Source organism: Camelus ferus, unplaced genomic scaffold (assembly GCF_009834535.1).
Source record: "Camelus ferus isolate YT-003-E unplaced genomic scaffold, BCGSAC_Cfer_1.0 contig299, whole genome shotgun sequence".
In the NCBI taxonomy this organism is placed as follows: Eukaryota; Metazoa; Chordata; class Mammalia; order Artiodactyla; family Camelidae; genus Camelus; species Camelus ferus.
In genome coordinates this window covers 1,501,843-1,520,200 of record NW_022588424.1, presented here as the reverse complement: position 1 = coordinate 1,520,200, position 18,358 = coordinate 1,501,843, and the positions used below count along the sequence as shown (strand labels likewise).

At 36.8% G+C, this 18,358-nt stretch overlaps 1 long non-coding RNA gene across 1 annotated transcript in view; it reads right to left on the bottom strand.

Annotated features, from left to right (window-relative positions):
- LOC116662527 overlaps window positions 1-18,358 on the bottom strand; it is a 157,516-nt gene that overhangs the window by 60,940 nt on the left and 78,218 nt on the right. The window lies entirely within an intron of this gene.

Sequence of the window (18,358 nt, the reverse complement as noted above, 5' to 3'; positions counted from 1 at the left end):
AAGTGATGAGAAATTCATTTTTTGAGCTAAAATTGTTCCAAGTGAGAGGCAGTATTTTTCTTAATAAATGTATAACACCAGATTAGCTGATTTTTACTTATGAGAACACAACTGAATTTGCTTTCTTTCCCATTTTACCTTCTGGAAATTTTGCACACACACACACACACACACAAATTCTCTAATTCAGAATAATAAAGCACTAAATTCATTTTATGTAATTTTCAGATTGGAAATGCCATTCTACATTTGCATTTTTAATGCTAAAAAGTAAAAGTTAGAAGCTAAAATTTAAATATTGATTTTCATGTACACATGTAGGCAATTTGGATTTGTTTCTAAGTTGAATATACTTACTGTTGCTCCATTAGAAATAAAAGGGTACAGCCTTTACATGAAATATTCATATTCCTCCAAATGGGGCTGTACCTACAGAGCTTCCAAACTGAGAGCTTTGAATCATTCAATCCATTCAGTGAAACAGCCTGTCTGATGATCTCTCTATAGACTTAATCAAAATTTTAGGTTCATTTAAATTAGTATGAAAGCCTTTCATGTTATTCAAGGCAAAAAAGTCACCAGCACTCAGCTGTACTTGATCTGGCCTAGGAATCACATTTCACACCTTCCAAGGACTTCTCAGACTTGTATATAATCTTAGCCCCAACTCATCTACAAGACAACAGCCATCCATAGCTTCCCACCTTTTGCATATGTAGCAGAGATCTACAACGTTTTGCTTCTCAAAATACAGGAGTGTTTTGACGGCTGTGATCATGAAGCTTGCCCAGGTTCCCAGGGGAAGTGTAGCCTAGGTGTCCGGCTTATATACATACAACTTATCCACTAAGATACATCAAAGATGTGAGGCAGGAAGTTGTTGTCAGTGGAGCACACGGTTTGTTTATTATAGCTGCTGGTGGATTAATTTTTACTGCTGTCCTCAGGTTATGAATAAGGCAAAACATTCCTAGAGGTGCACAGGTCCTTGGCATGGGCAGTGCTTGTAGATGACAGAGAAAAGGGATATTTCCTCACACACAAAGTAATGTAGGTCCCATTTGTCCCACTGATGGTTTATGAAAATGCAAACAATCACCATAATCTCCTTTTCTTCAGTGTGGGGTGTGGAAGGGCAGTTATTAGCTTAAACAAAAAAGTTGACATTAAATATTGAATTAATCCATAAATAAGATGACAATCAAAGCTGCTAGTCATCTTCTTTAAGTCTTATGAGTCATGACAGTTCTGCTCCAAAAGTTTCTCTGCTTTGATGAAGAAGAAAGGCATGGGGCCAGCTGTCCATTTCCAAGAACATGCCTCCATTGTGATGGATGAAATCTGTTGCTGACTGAGTAGCACACAGGCCAATACTGCTGGACTATGAGGTCAATGGCTAGAACATAGATCAGTAGAGAGAACAAGGAATGCTCATTTCTATGGTCAATGTCTGGAGTAGGGAAGAAATACAAAGAGCAATGATAAACCAGAGGTTTACCTGTTTGATCAAGGGATGCCTCACACAAAACAAGGAAGAAAAGAAACCCAGAGTAGAGGCAGAGAAACTGTTAATTAGTCAAACTGACTGAAAGGAGACTTCAGAAATGGAAGGCAGTCTTCATTGTTGTATTCTAGACAGCTGAACTTTCTGTTATGATTTTATTTCAGAGATGACAAATGGGTTTCTTTTGCTAAAGACAGTCTCCCTGAAACTAAAAAAATATGTTTGTATTTGTGCAGGTGGTTGTATAAAAGGCAAATTCTCCTTCAATATGGAAATGTTTTATTTATAAAGCAAGTAGTCTTGGAAAGATCAAATGTTACTAAGTCACTGGACAATGACGTGTCTCTTGGTACAGACGACTTCCCAGGTCACTTTGTCTATTAACAGAAGCATGAATAAATTATGGCAGGTGTGTTTGAATAATCAGAATCAAATTGAATATTTAAGCCACTTCTTTGCTATAATTAGGCTCATTCTTGAAAGGCAATGGAATTTTCATTCCAATTAATGGTTACAATCTCTACTACATTTCTCATCTTTATCCTTGTACAACTTCCACTTCATCAAAGATGTGTATCTATTGTCTCCTGAAGACATCAGGAGAGTTTCTAACCCTACTGTTTACATCATTCCTCATTTATGGAATGCCTTTTACCATTTCTGTACTGATCTCAATCCTTCCCACCCCTATTCTCAGTGAAGTCCTTCAGACACTTCAACCCTCTCTGCTTTCTTTTTTTTTGTTCTACACGTCTGCAAGTCAGATTTCTGCATTTGACATTTACATACAGTCTATGTGGTCACAAATTTATGAGGGCCCTATATTAGAGTCAGGCAATTATACTTCTAGTTTCCTACTTTGTCACACAGTATTTCTTTTCTATTCAACAAGTCACTTACCCTCTCCAATCTGTAGTCTCCTTGTTAGTAAAATGAAAAGAATAATACTTTCCTTCCTTTCCTAGGAGAATTGTAAAAGTAACTAAACTTGAAATAAATGAAACGTATTATCATCATCAACAACATTGCATTTTTAGTATTTTTATTACTTTCTTTTTGGATTATTAACCATTTTGGAATAATATTCTGGACTAAATAACTCTTCTGTGCTTCACCAATACCCTCATCAGAGTCCATCCCTGCTCTTACACAATATAAAATACTTTTCATGTAACTATCTCTCTCACTAAACTAAAAGCTCCCAAAGCTGAACTTGCATATCTATTGCTTAGCACTTGACATAGAATATATTCCCGAAACACATGATAAACTGAACCAAATTACTATATATATATATCTGTATGTATATATATATATGTATATGTATATGCGTATATATATGTGTGTAGATATATAATCTCTTCATCACGAGGCACAATGCTTTTCATGTAGTAGGTTTAAGTTGCTTTTCTGTTATGTGATTAAACTAGGTATCATTCATTACCTCCATTTTATTTTAAAACTTCTTGCTCAGATCAGTTCACCAACAGTTACGGTATGTGGGAAAATAACTCTTTCTACTACAAATCAAGTACTTTGAAAACAATGAGAAAGTTATTGTCTACATAAAGGCAGAACACAATTACACACAATTAAAACATATCCCAAATGACATGCTAATACATACCATCAATATAAAAAAGAGAGCAAACATCTAGAAGTAGTTCAAACTTATGGGCAATATTTAAGTTGTTAGAGAAAGTAAAAGTTGTGTCATGACCGCTATGCTGAGAGTTTGCATAAATTATGCCAAAGCTATCCATTACAGAATATAACTAAGTTTTTTTTTTTTTTTTACATAAACAAGGTTAAGAGTGTGAGATTGAAGAATACAGCAGCAAATTTATTGATGCTTAAGTATTACGATATCCAATAGGAACTAAGGGACCATTTGTGCCATTTAAAACTATTCAGTCTCAAATTCTGAGGGGAACATGATTCCTTTTTATTCCTCCTTCTCCTTCTCTGTCTTTTCTTTTAAGTATTTTTTTTTTATTATTCCAATTTATCTCTACTCTTGGCTCATTATTTGTACCTATTTTAAGTCAATAGTTGCTATAGGGTTTACAATACTCATCATCTATACTCTTTGTATATTTCTAGTTAAAAAAACTTAAAATGCTCAAGTTTTAATGTCTTCACATTTTTCTTATTTTTGCTACTGCAATGGAATCATTTTCATAATTTCTATTAAGTAACTACAATGATGATTAATTTTCTAGAATTTATTCAGTATCACTATGTGCCAGGTACTTTGCTAATTTACCTGAATCACGCCATTTAGTACATATAACTCTGTGAGGTAAGTACTATTATTACCTTCATTTGATATCTCAGAGAATTAAGGCATAGAGAAAGTAAGTGACTTACCCAAAATTACACATCCTTGTGGTATGTGAAATCAGCCAGTCTAACTACAGAGGTTCAATCAGTAAATTATGATTGCTGGCACACAGTTTATTAAATTGTAAAAATTTATAGTATTTTTAGTTTGTTTTCTAAAATTCCCTATGGGGAAAAACTGCCTGCAAATGACAAGTTATTTATTTCCTTTTTCACTAACTAGCTAATATTTTTGTTTCATATCTTATTGCATTTGTACCTCCAGAAAAATTAAATAATTGTAAAAATAAATCTATATTTTATTTTGATTTCAAAGTGAATGTTTCTATGTTCTTATCTTTAGTTTATTAGGATATAACAGTAATGGATGAGTATATTTTATTGAATGTTTAATAAACTTTTCTGATTCCTCCTTTTCTCTGTTGTATAAGCCTATTATAATCACATATTACATTATTATGGAAACCAACAAAAAATTTCTAAAGAGAAGGAAAACTATTAGGGACAAGTAAAATCAACATTTCTGACTCAATGAAAAAAATTAATATTCACCTATGAATCTAATGGCATGTGATTTGAACATTCTTTCCAATGGAGAATTCAATCAATAACAACATTCAATAAATTTTTACGACTACCTAAATGGGCTAGAGGATTTGTACAGTTCATAATGACTAACATTATCTTTCACACCCCAAATGCTGAAAAGACAGAATTTTACCCAGCATTCAACTGGTGGCATTATATTGCTACAATCTGTTCTATACCCAAATTCAAAAATTGATTTGATAATTTTAGTGAAGTACAGGGCTGAGTCTAAAACATAATCTCATGAAACACATTTTTAATTCTTATTTGTAATGCAGTCAGTGCATTGCCATGTGGTATTTAATCCATCAAAAAGGCTAAACGGCAGATTTTTAGAATACCAACATCTGCAGGATGCCAGGAGCACTAGGGTTAGGGAAGCCCAGGGGCAACCTCTTACACAGTAAAGGCATCTGCATGATCTCGTCTTCTAAATATCTATAAATAGGAGAAGACCTGTACCACAGTATCAGCAAGAATGAGTGGATGCTACAATATGTTTAAATTTATAACTGAGCAAATGATAGCACTTCATTATTTTCTTCTCCAACTGACTCAAGGAAGATCAAAACAACTGAGCATATTGAACACATTTTAATACACATACATTCTCTAATTGTATCATGTGCTCATCTTTCTATCAAGGTTGATGGCTGCCTGAAGGGCAGTTATATAGCTATATCTGTATCTAACTCTATACACACACACACACAGATACAAGTATACATACATGTATTTTTTCTAATCACTGTAGTTGAAAATCAATGGTAGAACCCCAAATATAAAATAGGGCTACACAGATAGATCTACAGTCAAATTTCTGGACAAACTTTCTTGATACCCTCTGGGGCTGCACTATTCAATATTGTAGCTACTAGCCACAAGTGGCCATTTAAATCATACTTAATTTAATTAAAGTTAAATAAATTTTATAAACCTAAGTGTCCATCAACAGAAGAATGGATAAAGAAGATATGGTATAATACACATACAATGGAATACGACTCAGCCATTGAAAAATCTTTTGTCATTTGCAGCAACATGGATGGACTTGGAGGGTATTATATTAAGTGAAGTAAGTCAGACAGAGAAAGCCAAATACTGTATGATACCACTTATATATGGAATCTAAAAAATACAAAAACTAGTGAGTATAACAAAAAAAGCAGACTCACAGATGTAGGGAACAAGCTAGTGGTTACCATTAGGGGGAGGGGCAACATAGGGGTAAGAGGTACAAACTGTTAGGTATAAAATAAGCCACAAGGACATACTGTACAACACAGGGAATATAGCCAGCATTTTGTAATAACTATAAATGGAGACAACCTTTAAAACTGTGAGTCACTATATTGTACTCCTGTAATTGATATAATATTGTTCACAACTATACTTTAATTTAAAATTCATTCCCTTATTCACACTAGCCACGTTTCAAGTGCTCAACAGCACATGTAACTAGTGGCTCACACACTGGGCAACACACGTATGGAACACTTCTCTCATCACAGAAAGTTCTATGGGACAGCAGTGCTCTACGGATTACAGACAGTCCTCCTTCATCCCTCAGTAGGAGACACTCCTAGAAGAAGTGTTATCACCTTTCAAATTCTTCTTCATACAGCCTTACCGCGAAGACTACTATACACAGAGGGCCTTCAGCCACAGAACGGATTTTTCACAATAGTAGAAGAAAAGCATTAAAGAAATAATCCCCTTGAGCCACTTCTGAACTATGAGTCCCAGAGGAAGTTTTATTGATGTTAAGCAAAAAACTGATACTCTATCTTTGTAGCATAGTGGATTTTCTGCTTGCATCTCAAATAGGCAGCAACTTTTCATATGAGTTCAGAGCTCCATACCATTAACCAGAGCAAGGTGAATACATATGGAGCAGAAACAACGCAGTTGCTGAAGAGAACAAGAGCTGAAACATCAGACAGCTATAGAAAGCGTCATGCAGAGCTCATTAGAAAGAAGCAAAGCCATGCATAAACACAAATTAAGACTCAGTGGTTGGAGACAAGACTTTTAACAAGTGCATAAGCAACATGTGCACACATATGATTTGGCAATATAGCCCTAAAGAAAGAAGTGGTCACAGAAAAGCAGACAGTACCTCTTTGAATGCACAGCATATAGGATACAATAAAAAGATCCAGCAGTAAATAAGACTGTACTGAATGTAACCTAACTGCCTGTAAGAGTCAAAATTCATTTTTCTAGAGGAGAAAAACCAAAACCTTTTATAGAATTCTGGTAAGGGTGTGTGTGTGTGTGTGTGTGTGTGTGTGTGTGTGTGTGTGTGTGTGTGTGTGTGTGTGTGTGTGTGTGTGTGTGTGTGTGTGTGTGTGTGTGTGTGTCTGAAATGCGAAGCAGGTCAAGCTTTCAGGAAAAGGCTATAAATCTACTGAGATTTTTCAGCAGCTATGAGAATTACCATTATACACAGGTTCTTTCTCAAGATGTAAATCATTAAAAAGTATGTCAGACAGTGTCATCCCTTATTATGCTGAAGAAAACACAGAGACCCCCCTTGCTTATTTCTTGCATGTGATACCACAGAATACAGCAGATAAAAGAACAAAAACATCAAAGAAGGCAAGCCATGTTCACCTCCATTCACTGGAAAACCATTTGAAGCAGTTATTTATCATACATGATGATACTTAACACCAACTCCAATGCAACAGTAACTTCAAAATATGAATAGGGTAAAAACCCAAGTATTAGATGCACAAGTTTGTAAAACATTTCATGCGCATTCAACTTTCTGACAGTTAACAAATAAGCCCAAGAATGAGGTATAGTGTCATTCAGTGCCCTTTCAGGTAGGTAAGATTTAATACCAGTGCAAATTTTATTCCTTCCTGTTCACTACCCTCTGCAGCTGTATTCTTGGCACTGACCTGTTCTCCTTCTGAGATTAGACAGTATGATTTAAAGCATAGTTCTCTCCTCATTCCCTACAGTAATTAGTCTGCCTTGCTCAAGAAAGTTGCTTGCCAAGGAGCATTTTAATTGGGCACTAGGTTCTGTAAGCAACTGAAAGTCAAGGTTGGTGGCCCTGCAGTTTAGTGCTGAAACATCCAAATGACCCAATATCTCTGGGCCTAGGTTTGACTGGAAATTTTATTTACTTTTAATGTCTCTTCAATAAGCTTACCTCTCTAAGATGAGAAGTATTATCTATTGTCATAGAGTCCTTAACGTCTGTATCCAGTGTCCACACAAACCTCCCATTAATTATGAAAACCTAAACAGCAATTCTGGATTCCAGACTTTCATTCTATTAAGAGTTTTACAGGGTGTAGTTACTTGCTCTGACAGGGTTTGGTTTTTTTTCTAAACACTGAGGCTATTTTACCAAAAGCTTACGAACGTGAATGGGCCTTTCTATGAATGAGTATAATCTATTAACAGCAGCAGCAACACCTTTAAAACACATATCCACGTCTATTGTACTAAGTGCCATACAAACAGGATATTTCATGTGCAAGAACTACAGTCACAAAATTGTAGCACTTACAATCTAGGAAGCTAGATCTCATGCAATGTGAATTAAGAAAACGCACACTTTTACTTGTCTGCAATCAGTGGTGCTCTAACTTTGCACTTATGACTTAATTCCTTCTTTGAGGCCTTTCTGCATTTAAGACTTCAGAAAGAAGTCTTAGAGAATAGTGGAGAAAATGCATTGACTTTGGAGCTGAACAAAAACTAGGTTTCAATTATGCCTCTGCCACTTACTGACTGTGTGACACTAAGGAAGTGTCTCAACTTTGCTGAGCCCTTGTCCCTACCAGCGAAATAGCAATACATAACCCTACCTCACACAGGAGACCATGCCTGCATCAGGATGGCAATAGATCATGGCCTCTAGTAAACAGTCAGTGTATAGTTGTTCTTATTATTCTTTGAAAGTAGCAATAAACAAACATACACACACACACAAATCCTTTGCCAAAAGTTCTGTCTGGCAACACCTCTGAACTCTTCTAGACACAAAGTATATTGAATAAGTATTTGCAAAGATCTGCTTGCAGATCTCAATATGGAGCTCTCCTTTAGAAGTCAAAGAGAATTCCTCAGGTTTGCAAAATTTTTAAAAATATATTTAACAGTTATCGTCTACAATTCTCAGATTTCTATGCTTACATTTTCATGTAAACAGTAGGATCCATAATATATAATAACATTTTTTTTTAACACAGCCTTATCATGATTACTAAATTGAGCAGGTCTGTTATTTTGTAAAGGATACAAAATACATAGGTGAGCATGCATGCAGACACATATATTCATGAATCAAACTTTCCAATTGGTTTTATCTTTAATTTATGGTAGAGATTTTTATTCTTATTTTTCTCTTTTCCTATTATATACAAATGAGGGCTTGCATTACAAGACCTATCTTGTTCTTTTAAATGCACTGTAATTATAGTTTGTATTTCCTTAGCATTTTTTTTACATTGGATAAATTCCCCCACATCAGAACTCAGAACAAGGGAATCTTCCTGTACTGCATTTAGAATAAGATCACTTCACAGAATGAATTCAACCTGAGCACCAAGCTAATTTTTTATCCGAGCCAGCTCCTTTACAAGCAAAATGGGACTATAGGATGAGATAAGGAATGTTAGATCTTTATCGCTCATGTAACAAATCTCTTAATAATACAGAATGGCATGTTAGTTATTTCCAGTGACAATATTAGGATGGTAGTGAGAAAAGAAAATCATTATAGATTCATTCTCCTGACAGGTATTACAATAAGATTGGGGACAGACAAAAAAATTAATCAATTACACTTGGCCAAAAGGGAAATAAGAATGCTAAGAACAGTCTTGGAAACAGGAACAAAAAAATCCACTGTGCTGGAACAAGTTCAATTCCTGTCCACTTCTGAAAACCCTTATCCAGCTCTTATCAGAATCTACTTAAATTCCTGTTCCTTGCTCTCAAAGAGTGTTCTATGGATTGCCATCTCATTGAAAAGTACCTCTACTAGTTATCCGTCCTTAACCTGCCCTGCAGTACAACCACAGAACACAGGTTCCCTCAACCTCCTGGACCAACTCTTGTATCAACAGTCCCAGAATTGAAGTGAAACGGCCGGTGGTGAGAAAGGAAGGACTCCTAAGTGTGGAACAACGGCCCAGGGCACTTAATAATCATCATGTCAAGAAATTCATTGTGTGGTGTTCTTAACTATAATGAGAGAAAATATTTTGATGAATTAGATTACTTTTAGTGGAGACTAGGTATTTATTCTTTCCAGCAACAGTACAACTATCAAAGAAGGCAAAATCAGAGCTATATCTTTACAGGGTTTTTGGTTGCTTTTTAAAAAATTGAGCTAATGGCTTAATTCTGATCGTTTTAAGAGCTCAACCAATAGAAAGTCTTTCTTTATGAACTTTCTGAATGGTGTTTTGAATTTCACAACATTTAACATATGTTCCTATATTGTTACAATTTTTATTTTTTGTCCTTTTTCACTGACTTTTGTAAATTAGGGGATTGTAGAATGACACAGTAATCAAAAACAGTTCTGTGAATACAGCCCAAGGCTCTGAGATATGTTCAAAATTAAACTCCTTGAGAGGAATAAAAAGAACATCACTGAAAAAAGAAAATAACCATAACAAGGAAAGATCTGTGACAGTGTTTAGCTTGAGAAAACAAGGTCTCTATTTGGGCCAGAATGAAAAATGAAAAGGAATGGAAGGATTTTAGTTAAAACTTAATTTATCTCGGTTCTATCTTTTATTGTTATTGCCCAATAAGATTAAGAGTTGGTTCTGTGATACCAAGTGGCTTCAAATTTCCCTATGCCCTTAGGGATAGTGATGGAAGTGGTATTTCCTTCTCTTTTGACGCAGACAGTACGAGGCTGAGAAGACACTGACATGGAGGACCAGAGGTTAGACGAGTGAGGTCTCCAGACCAATGGCATCCACATCTCCATGCAACTTGTCGTAAGTGCTACTGAATCAGAAGCTCTGGGTTGGAGCCCAGCAATCAGGTTGAGCAAGCTTTGCAGGTGATTCTGACGCCTGCCAAAGGTTGAGAACCACTGATCTCAACCACTCTAAGATATTCAGACAAGGACCAGGGAAGGAGGTAAAATCACTAGCTCACAGCTGTGTACTTGTCTAAATGCTAAATAAACAGATGATGTTATTGTCCATTGTAACATGGTAAGTTAAGAGCCATTAAGTCTGGAATTCGTACAGAAAAGGGCATAGGTAGCATTAAGTATGGATATGAGTTTCCACTAGTGATTACAGGAAAATGTTACATATTTATCAATTTAAAGTATTTATTTTTCAAATTAGGTATATTCCAAGCTACAGTTACAATCAACACCCAACTTATCTATCAGAAAATGTAGAAAGGTCTATAGAAGATAGGTTTAGAATAATTGTCTTAGTCTGTTCAGGCTGCTGTAACATAATGTTGTACACAGTGGCTTGTAAACAACAGAATACTGATTTCTCACAGTTCAGAAAGCTAGGAAATTCCAGATCTGGGCACTGGTACATTCAGTATGTGGTGAGAGCTTGCTTCCTCATAGACGGTGCTTTCTCCCAGTCTTCACGCGGTAGAAGGAGCAAGGGTGCTTTCTTAGCACCAATTTCATTCCTTAATCACTTCCCAAAGTCTCCATCTCCCAATACCATCACCTTAGGGGTTAGGATTACAACATATAATCTTGGAGGGACGCAAACAATCAGTCCATAACAATAATACTCTAAGCAATCTATTGTTCATATTCTTTTTAAGTGGAACAGTGAATAAAAGCATTGTTGAGAATGGTAGTATGTGGCACTAAAAGACAGAAAATGGCTTAGGTATATCTTGTAAGTATTTCACTATATAGAAGGCATCATCATGTAGGTATATATGCCTGGGATTATTTTGTTTGCTATATTTTACTGGGAAATTGTACACTATCAAATCAACATAATTAGGCTAAACATGACCTGGGCAAGAGGACCATGTTTTGGGCTGAAAGGTACCTGGTCACCCAAGCGTGACAAAGAGGAAGAAAAAAAAATATTAGCACAGTGCAATCATTAGAGAGCATGAGGAACTTCAGGAAAGTTTTAAAAACATGTGCAGAACACAAGACTGAAGCCATATGGGAAAGCATTTGTGGATAAAAGCATGCAAAATCAACAAGTTCTCAGTTATATTCTTCACCAGCTATATCTTCACCATAAACACACCGTCTGCCTTAACAACTGCTCTCTTCATTGCACTCATGCTCCTTTTTGACAGCAGAGCGGTTTGACCAAGAGTATAAAGTAAGGGGATGCACGACTATCTACAGAGTCATCATTTTACACAGGAGTGGATATAAATTCCTTTCTATCAGGATTTTTTCAGAGGAACAAAGTATTTCTTAAAATGAAGGGCTAGTAATTTCAGAACCTCCTCCACTCAGAAGACCACTCATTTATGAACAGATGATCAGACCCACTTTAATTGGCATTATCCTGCTCTATTTCCAATGGATGGGGAAAATGTTGGACATGTTAAAGCAGAGGTCCCCCAAATGATTTAAAACTTCTTTCTAGATATATGATTATTAGGGAAAAGAAAGATGTAGACTCAAGTCTTCTGGGAAACCTAGTAATAGAATGGGCAGTAAGATTTGACAGAGTAACAGTACGCTGTTCTTTGAAGTTTTATTTGGCAAAGTTATGAGACTGGTGAGTAGCGAACAGAGGTCTTCTCTCCTTTACTGAAATCTTGGGGCCAGATGTATTTGAGAATTCAGTTTTTTAGATGTAAGAAAATGTATGGCACATTTGTTTTATAATATATAACTACCCACAGGTGGGTCTGAGGCAGCATCCTGTAGTCAAACACATTAACATTTCTGCAATGACACATGACTTTGTAGTCACACTGTTACATAAATATGAACTCTGAATAGCCTAATGTCACCTCAAGATGGGTTTTGCCTCCAAATAAGATGTCTCTTAAGCTTATGAAAAAAGACTCAAATTTTGGAGATGTCTGGCATTTGGAATGACAACTAAGGATTGTCAACCATAAGAACAAAAATTACTGTTTTTTACTATTACTACAGTTACTTTTGTTCATGACACTACATGTACCAGTTCATATGTAGCAGGCGAGTATTAAGTGGTTTATTCAACACTTTCTAAATCTTCTCAGTAGTGTTTTAGTTGCATAATAAAACTTCATTTTAAGAAATTAAGAATCAGGCCCCTGGTAAGGAGCAGAGTCAAGTTTCTATTCTATGAACATTCAACTCAAAATTGATCCTTCTTCTACATATATATACACACACATATATATATATAGGTGTGTGTGTATATATATATTATTTTCCACTATTTCTTTCTTCTTTGTGAGTACATATTTACTGAATGCCTTCTGTAAGCCAGGAATTTTCTTCACACTTGAAGAGACAATGGGAAACAAAACGAATGTGAGAACATTTGTTTATAAAATCTATATTCTAATTGGGGGAGGGGTAAATACACAAATAAAAATAGATTTTAAGAACTAGAAACTGTCATAGTAGAAATAATATAGGATAAGGAAATAATAAGTAATGATGTGGAGACACAGAGTATAATTGCTATCAAGTCGTAAGAACTTCTATGAGGTCTCTGATCCAAGACCTGAGTGAACTGAGGGAAGTGTGATAACTGGGGGAGAGCATTCCAGGCAGAAGGAAGAGAAAATGCGAACGTCCTGAGGCGCACGGCTGCCAGATAAAGGACCAATACATTCCATGTGATGTCAGTGTGTCCCAGTGTGTTGCCAGTATGTCCCTTGTCATATTTGGAACATACTTATACTTGAAAAATTATTTGATATTTATCTGAAATGCAAATTGAAACACGTGTCTTGTATTTTTGATTTCTCAATCTGGCCACCTTACTGAGGTAAAAATGTGTTGGCTCTCTTACAGGGTCAGCAGGGAGGCTGAGCAAGCAGGCCAAAGTGGTTGGAGGAGAAAAATTGAGGAAGAGACTACCCAGTATGGCAGTCATGCGTGGTTGCTGAGCACATGAAATGTGGCTGGTTAACACGGAGCTGAGCTGTGAGTATAAAGTACAATCTGAATGTCAAAGATTTTGTACAAAATTGAAGGTGAAATACCTCATTATTAATTTTTATATTGATTCCATGTTGAACCGATAATTTTGGGACTCTACTGGGTTAAAGTAGCTTACTGAAATTAATTTATTTCTTTTATTTTTTAACATTTCTACTAAAAACTTGAAAGTTACCTATGTGACTCACATTGCAATACTACTGGATAACGTCAGATAAAAATGAAAATGTCTAGGGGAGGAAGGAGACTATGCAGGGCTTTGGAGATCATGGTAAAGACTGTGGACTTGACTTGAGTGGGATGGAAAGGCACTGGAAGGTTTTAAGCAAAGGAGTGACATGATCTGATGTATTTTAAAATAATTAGTGGGACTGCCATCTTCAGTCCTCTTCAGTGCACCCCTAACTAAGATAACTTAAACACAAATGCTTCTTCGGGGCAATTACTGTTACTCTCTGCAGAAATCAACATTTACTCTCTCACCTCGTCTCCCAGGCCCCAGGCTAAGTCATCACATTGCTTGCAATTTACCAGCACAACTGATTTACAGCCTGTTGTTCTAAGTTCTGTCTTCCAGAACATTGATTCAAAAATATTCTTGGAGAACCTACCATATGCCAGGCACTATCCTAGGGGCTGGGGATATAGCTGTAAAAGGTGGGAAAGAAGAAAATTGTCTCATGGGGTTTATATTTTAATGGAGACAGTCCATAAACAAACAAAACAAATATAAATCAAAAAAAGAAAAAAAATACATATATATACTAGATTAGATTTAAAGTGGTATGATAGAAAATAAAATCATGGTTTATGGTTAGGAAGTACTGGAGCAGAGTGGGTTATGTTCATTTTAAATACAGGAATGATTGAAAAGCTTCATATGAAGCAGGGAGCGGAGGGACCCACGTATATAATGGGGAAAAGAGAGTTCGTGACAGAGAAAACAGCTTCTGCCGAGGTTCTGGGATTGGACTGAGCTTGGTATGTTGGAAGAATACTAGGGAGGACAGAATGTCAAGATGGAGTGAGCTGCTAGGCTAGCAGGAAATAAAGTAGGTTTTGACAAAACTACCTACTTTAAGGCTTCTAAAGTACCATTAGAAGCAATCATGTGGCTTTGAGGAATCGTGAAGTTCCTGGGAAAGCAAAAATAGTTCTGGATTTTACCCAGGGATAGTCTATTAGTACCCTAACCACAGGGCTCTCTTGAAGCACACATAAATTTCTTGGATGGTAATGTCTATTTAAGAGGATTTAGTACAATCTGAAGCAAGATGGAACTTTTAAGCCATTTATGTTCCAAATTAATGTGGCCCTTGTGATCCAGCTTTGCAGCTGCAGAACGTACCTAGTAGCTAACTTCACAATAGGGAGGCTGGATGGCTGTATCATTGGTGTCCATTTCAGAACTTTTAAGTGAGTGCACCCTGAGCCTGCCTAGCTCTCATGCGGGGCTAGGATCAAGCATATATGTTTTTCAGAGAAAGTTTCACATAAGAGGCCAAAGAGCAACTAAGGGAGTTTGTAAATAAGTAGATCAGAGACAAGTAGGAGATTTCAAAAAAAAATTTTTATATATAGAAAACAAGACCACGCTAATATGAAAAAGAACCAGTTAGAGAATTGAGAAATTATAAATAGCATTGCCAAAATACGAAATTTATCAAATAGGCTATTAGCCTAGGACACTGAATGGTATGTTTTAGGTGCTAATAAGTGGCAAGAAAATAGAAAAATTACTGCAGGTGAGTGGGACCAGGAGTGCCAGGTGTGGAAACGGAAAGGGCAGGAGGGCACAGCTAGACAGAAGGCCCTCATGCAGGAGCAGGACAAGGAGGCCAAAGTGGCTGAAGCTTCATCCAGTAGCTAATTTTTCACCATCAAAAAGGCCAGAGGGAAGCAGAGGACCTCTGTGGGTCCCACAGGTAATCAGGATCCCTATTGTGCCTTTGTGTGCAGCAGAAGGATGGAACAAGGAAAAAGAAGATATTATGTGCAGAATGACACAGATAACTGGAATCAGTGTTTCGCAGATGTGTTCTGGGGATGCTGTCCCTTTAAATGTTTTCTGAATAAAAAGGTCGAACAATCCAACATGTTTGGGAAACACAGCAAACTGTATCCCTGTCTTAGGGATTCTTAATGCATGCTGTCACATTAAAGGCTTTGGGAGGTCCTGAGGTAAGACACCTGTAGAACCTTGTTTAATCCATTTCTCAAATTTATTTGGATAAGAAACCCTTTCATTCATGTAACACATGTTCATATGTATCAGACTCAGTGAGCCAGAGTCTGCTGCGACCTGGGTGTGGCTAAGGGAGAAGTGCGCACATGCATGTGTGCTGTCCTTCCAGACACCTTGCTACCCTAGCACACGCAGGGTTTCAAAAAGTGTTAGCCTGCCCAACATGATCTTGAACTAGATCTTAAACTAGAACTCATCCAAAGCCTAAAACTGTGACCTAGATCCTCTATTCCCTCATTCACTTCTTAATCTTTTCCCTAACAGAGAGGAGCCATCAGTGATGTCTCCATCAAACTAATACTCTCCCTTCTCTAGCACTGAAAATCTACTTTACCATCTTTTTCTCCTCTCACTACCTAATTTTCCTTTATTAATTATTTCCAAAAATTCATAAAAACGTAAAAAACAAAACAAAGCAGTCTATGACATCACCAAAGGAATATCACCAAAAAAAAAAAAAAAGTGAAATAAATTCTATGCAGGTGAAGTCACTGAAAGCTGGGGGTTCACAAAACACAGATGCCTCCCAGGGTTGTTTGAAGGGCTGGTCAAACCAAAATAAACAGAGAACAGGAACGGGGTTTCTTCAAAACCAGGATGCCATATTCTGAGCAGAAAAGTAGGCCATCATTATCCAAATTTTCTGCTCTTCCCTTATTAGAGATGACTTTACCCCTAGGGCTTTAAGTAACAGATTCTACATTTAACATGTACCCTTATGTTTTTGATAAACATATTCATATCTGTCTATTTCATCATAGTTTTTTACTTCATTAAATGTCCAAAGGACAGAAGCCGTTTCAGGTTCAAACATCTACTTTTGCTAAGGAAATGTCAAAACAGAGAAGAAAGTTGTCTATTTCTTCTTGAGGCTTTTGAGGCAACAGTGGGACTTTTTATGTTCAGAGAAAACTACATGTTAAAAAAAAAATAGAAGAACCTAACATAGGACTTTGATATGTTGTATTCTGCCACTAACTGGCCTATAGCAGTGACAAACTCTTTTAACCTCCTTAGGTTTTGGTTTCCTCATATGCAAAAAGGAAGCAATGCTCTAAACCAGGGGTTGGCAAACAGCAGCAATGGGCCGAATCCAGCCACCGACTGTTTTGATAAATAACATTTTATCGGTGCGCAGCCACGCCCACTTGTTTATGTATCGCCTGTGGCTGGTTTCCTTCTACCAAGGCAGAGTTGAAAGGAGTTGAGTAGTTCGGGCCGAGACTGTATGCTTTATATGCTTTACGAATCTAAAATATTCACTCTCTGACGCCACACAGAAAAAGTCTGCTCAGTTAAAGTTTCTGCCAACTCTGACATCCTATGATACAGATTATCACCGCAGGAAAGGCTTAATTGTTGTCTTTGGAATACAGGTGTTAGGAGTAGGGTAAATGGTCTGAACAAACCAGCCCAATTTAAATATTTCATGCAACTTTAACCCATCGCTTTTGCCACCCACAGCATTTTGACAATGAACCACACACCAAACTGCTGTAACCAGTGCCAAGGAAACACATTTTGAAAACAAAGCTTGCTTTCTGGTCCGTGCCTTATGAAAATGTATGATGTGAATCGCTCTCAAATAAGGTGTGTGTTGTGCTGTGTCTCCAGGTTTGAATCCCAGAAACCACAACATTCCTCAACTCAGCCTCCTTCATAGAAGAGAGAGGGTTTGCCTTGCCAACCAGATGAACAAACCCTGACATTTTATTTATTTTGCTTTCTGGAAACACTCACTCATAGGGGAAAGGGTCCCCAAATTTTCTGCAGCTGCTGTCTGGATCATTTTTTAAAAATATACCCAAGGAGGCTGCCTGGGTGGCCACAGAGAATGGTTGAATCAGCCTGACTTTCACATATTGGGTGCTTTGAACAGTTCACAGTGATGAGATTTACCACAGGGTCCTGACCATGTCTGACAGCCCACTCACAACTGCCTACACACCATGACCTAGGATTTGCAACCACACCAAAGGGATTTTCCCAGATGATGTTCTCCCCTTAACATTTAACCCAGTACATTGAAAGACAAGCTACTATTCCAGCTTTGACATCAGAGAAGAATTCATTTAGAAAAATGTCAAGAACATAAAAACTCAATCACCAAGTGATTACAGGCACTAAACCTCAGAGCCTCCAAGAGAGTCTAAATTTTACAAAAGGGCATTTTCTCATCGTATCTGTGTGTCTGAGGGAGAGGTGTGCATATCTGTTAAACACTGACATTACCAAGATACCAATTTCGAATTATTAATAAGTACACATAAAATGAAAAAATAGTAATAATAGACAAGAGAAAGTCAATTATACTGAAATTTTATAGCAGTTTAATAGGAATCTGCTACTGGTAGATGCTGAGAGAAGTTGATGAGTTCTCTGTTACCCAAAGCTGCCCCCATTCATTCTCTTGGTTCACAGAGGACACTGAACACTGGAATAGATTCTTGCAGAGATAGGGATAGGGCTATTTCTTCTCATATATACCACATCCCTATCCATTTTAAAGGATGGGACAAGAATCCTGCCAGACAGGTAAGTATTGTGATAAGAAAATAGTGGAGTTTAGAGC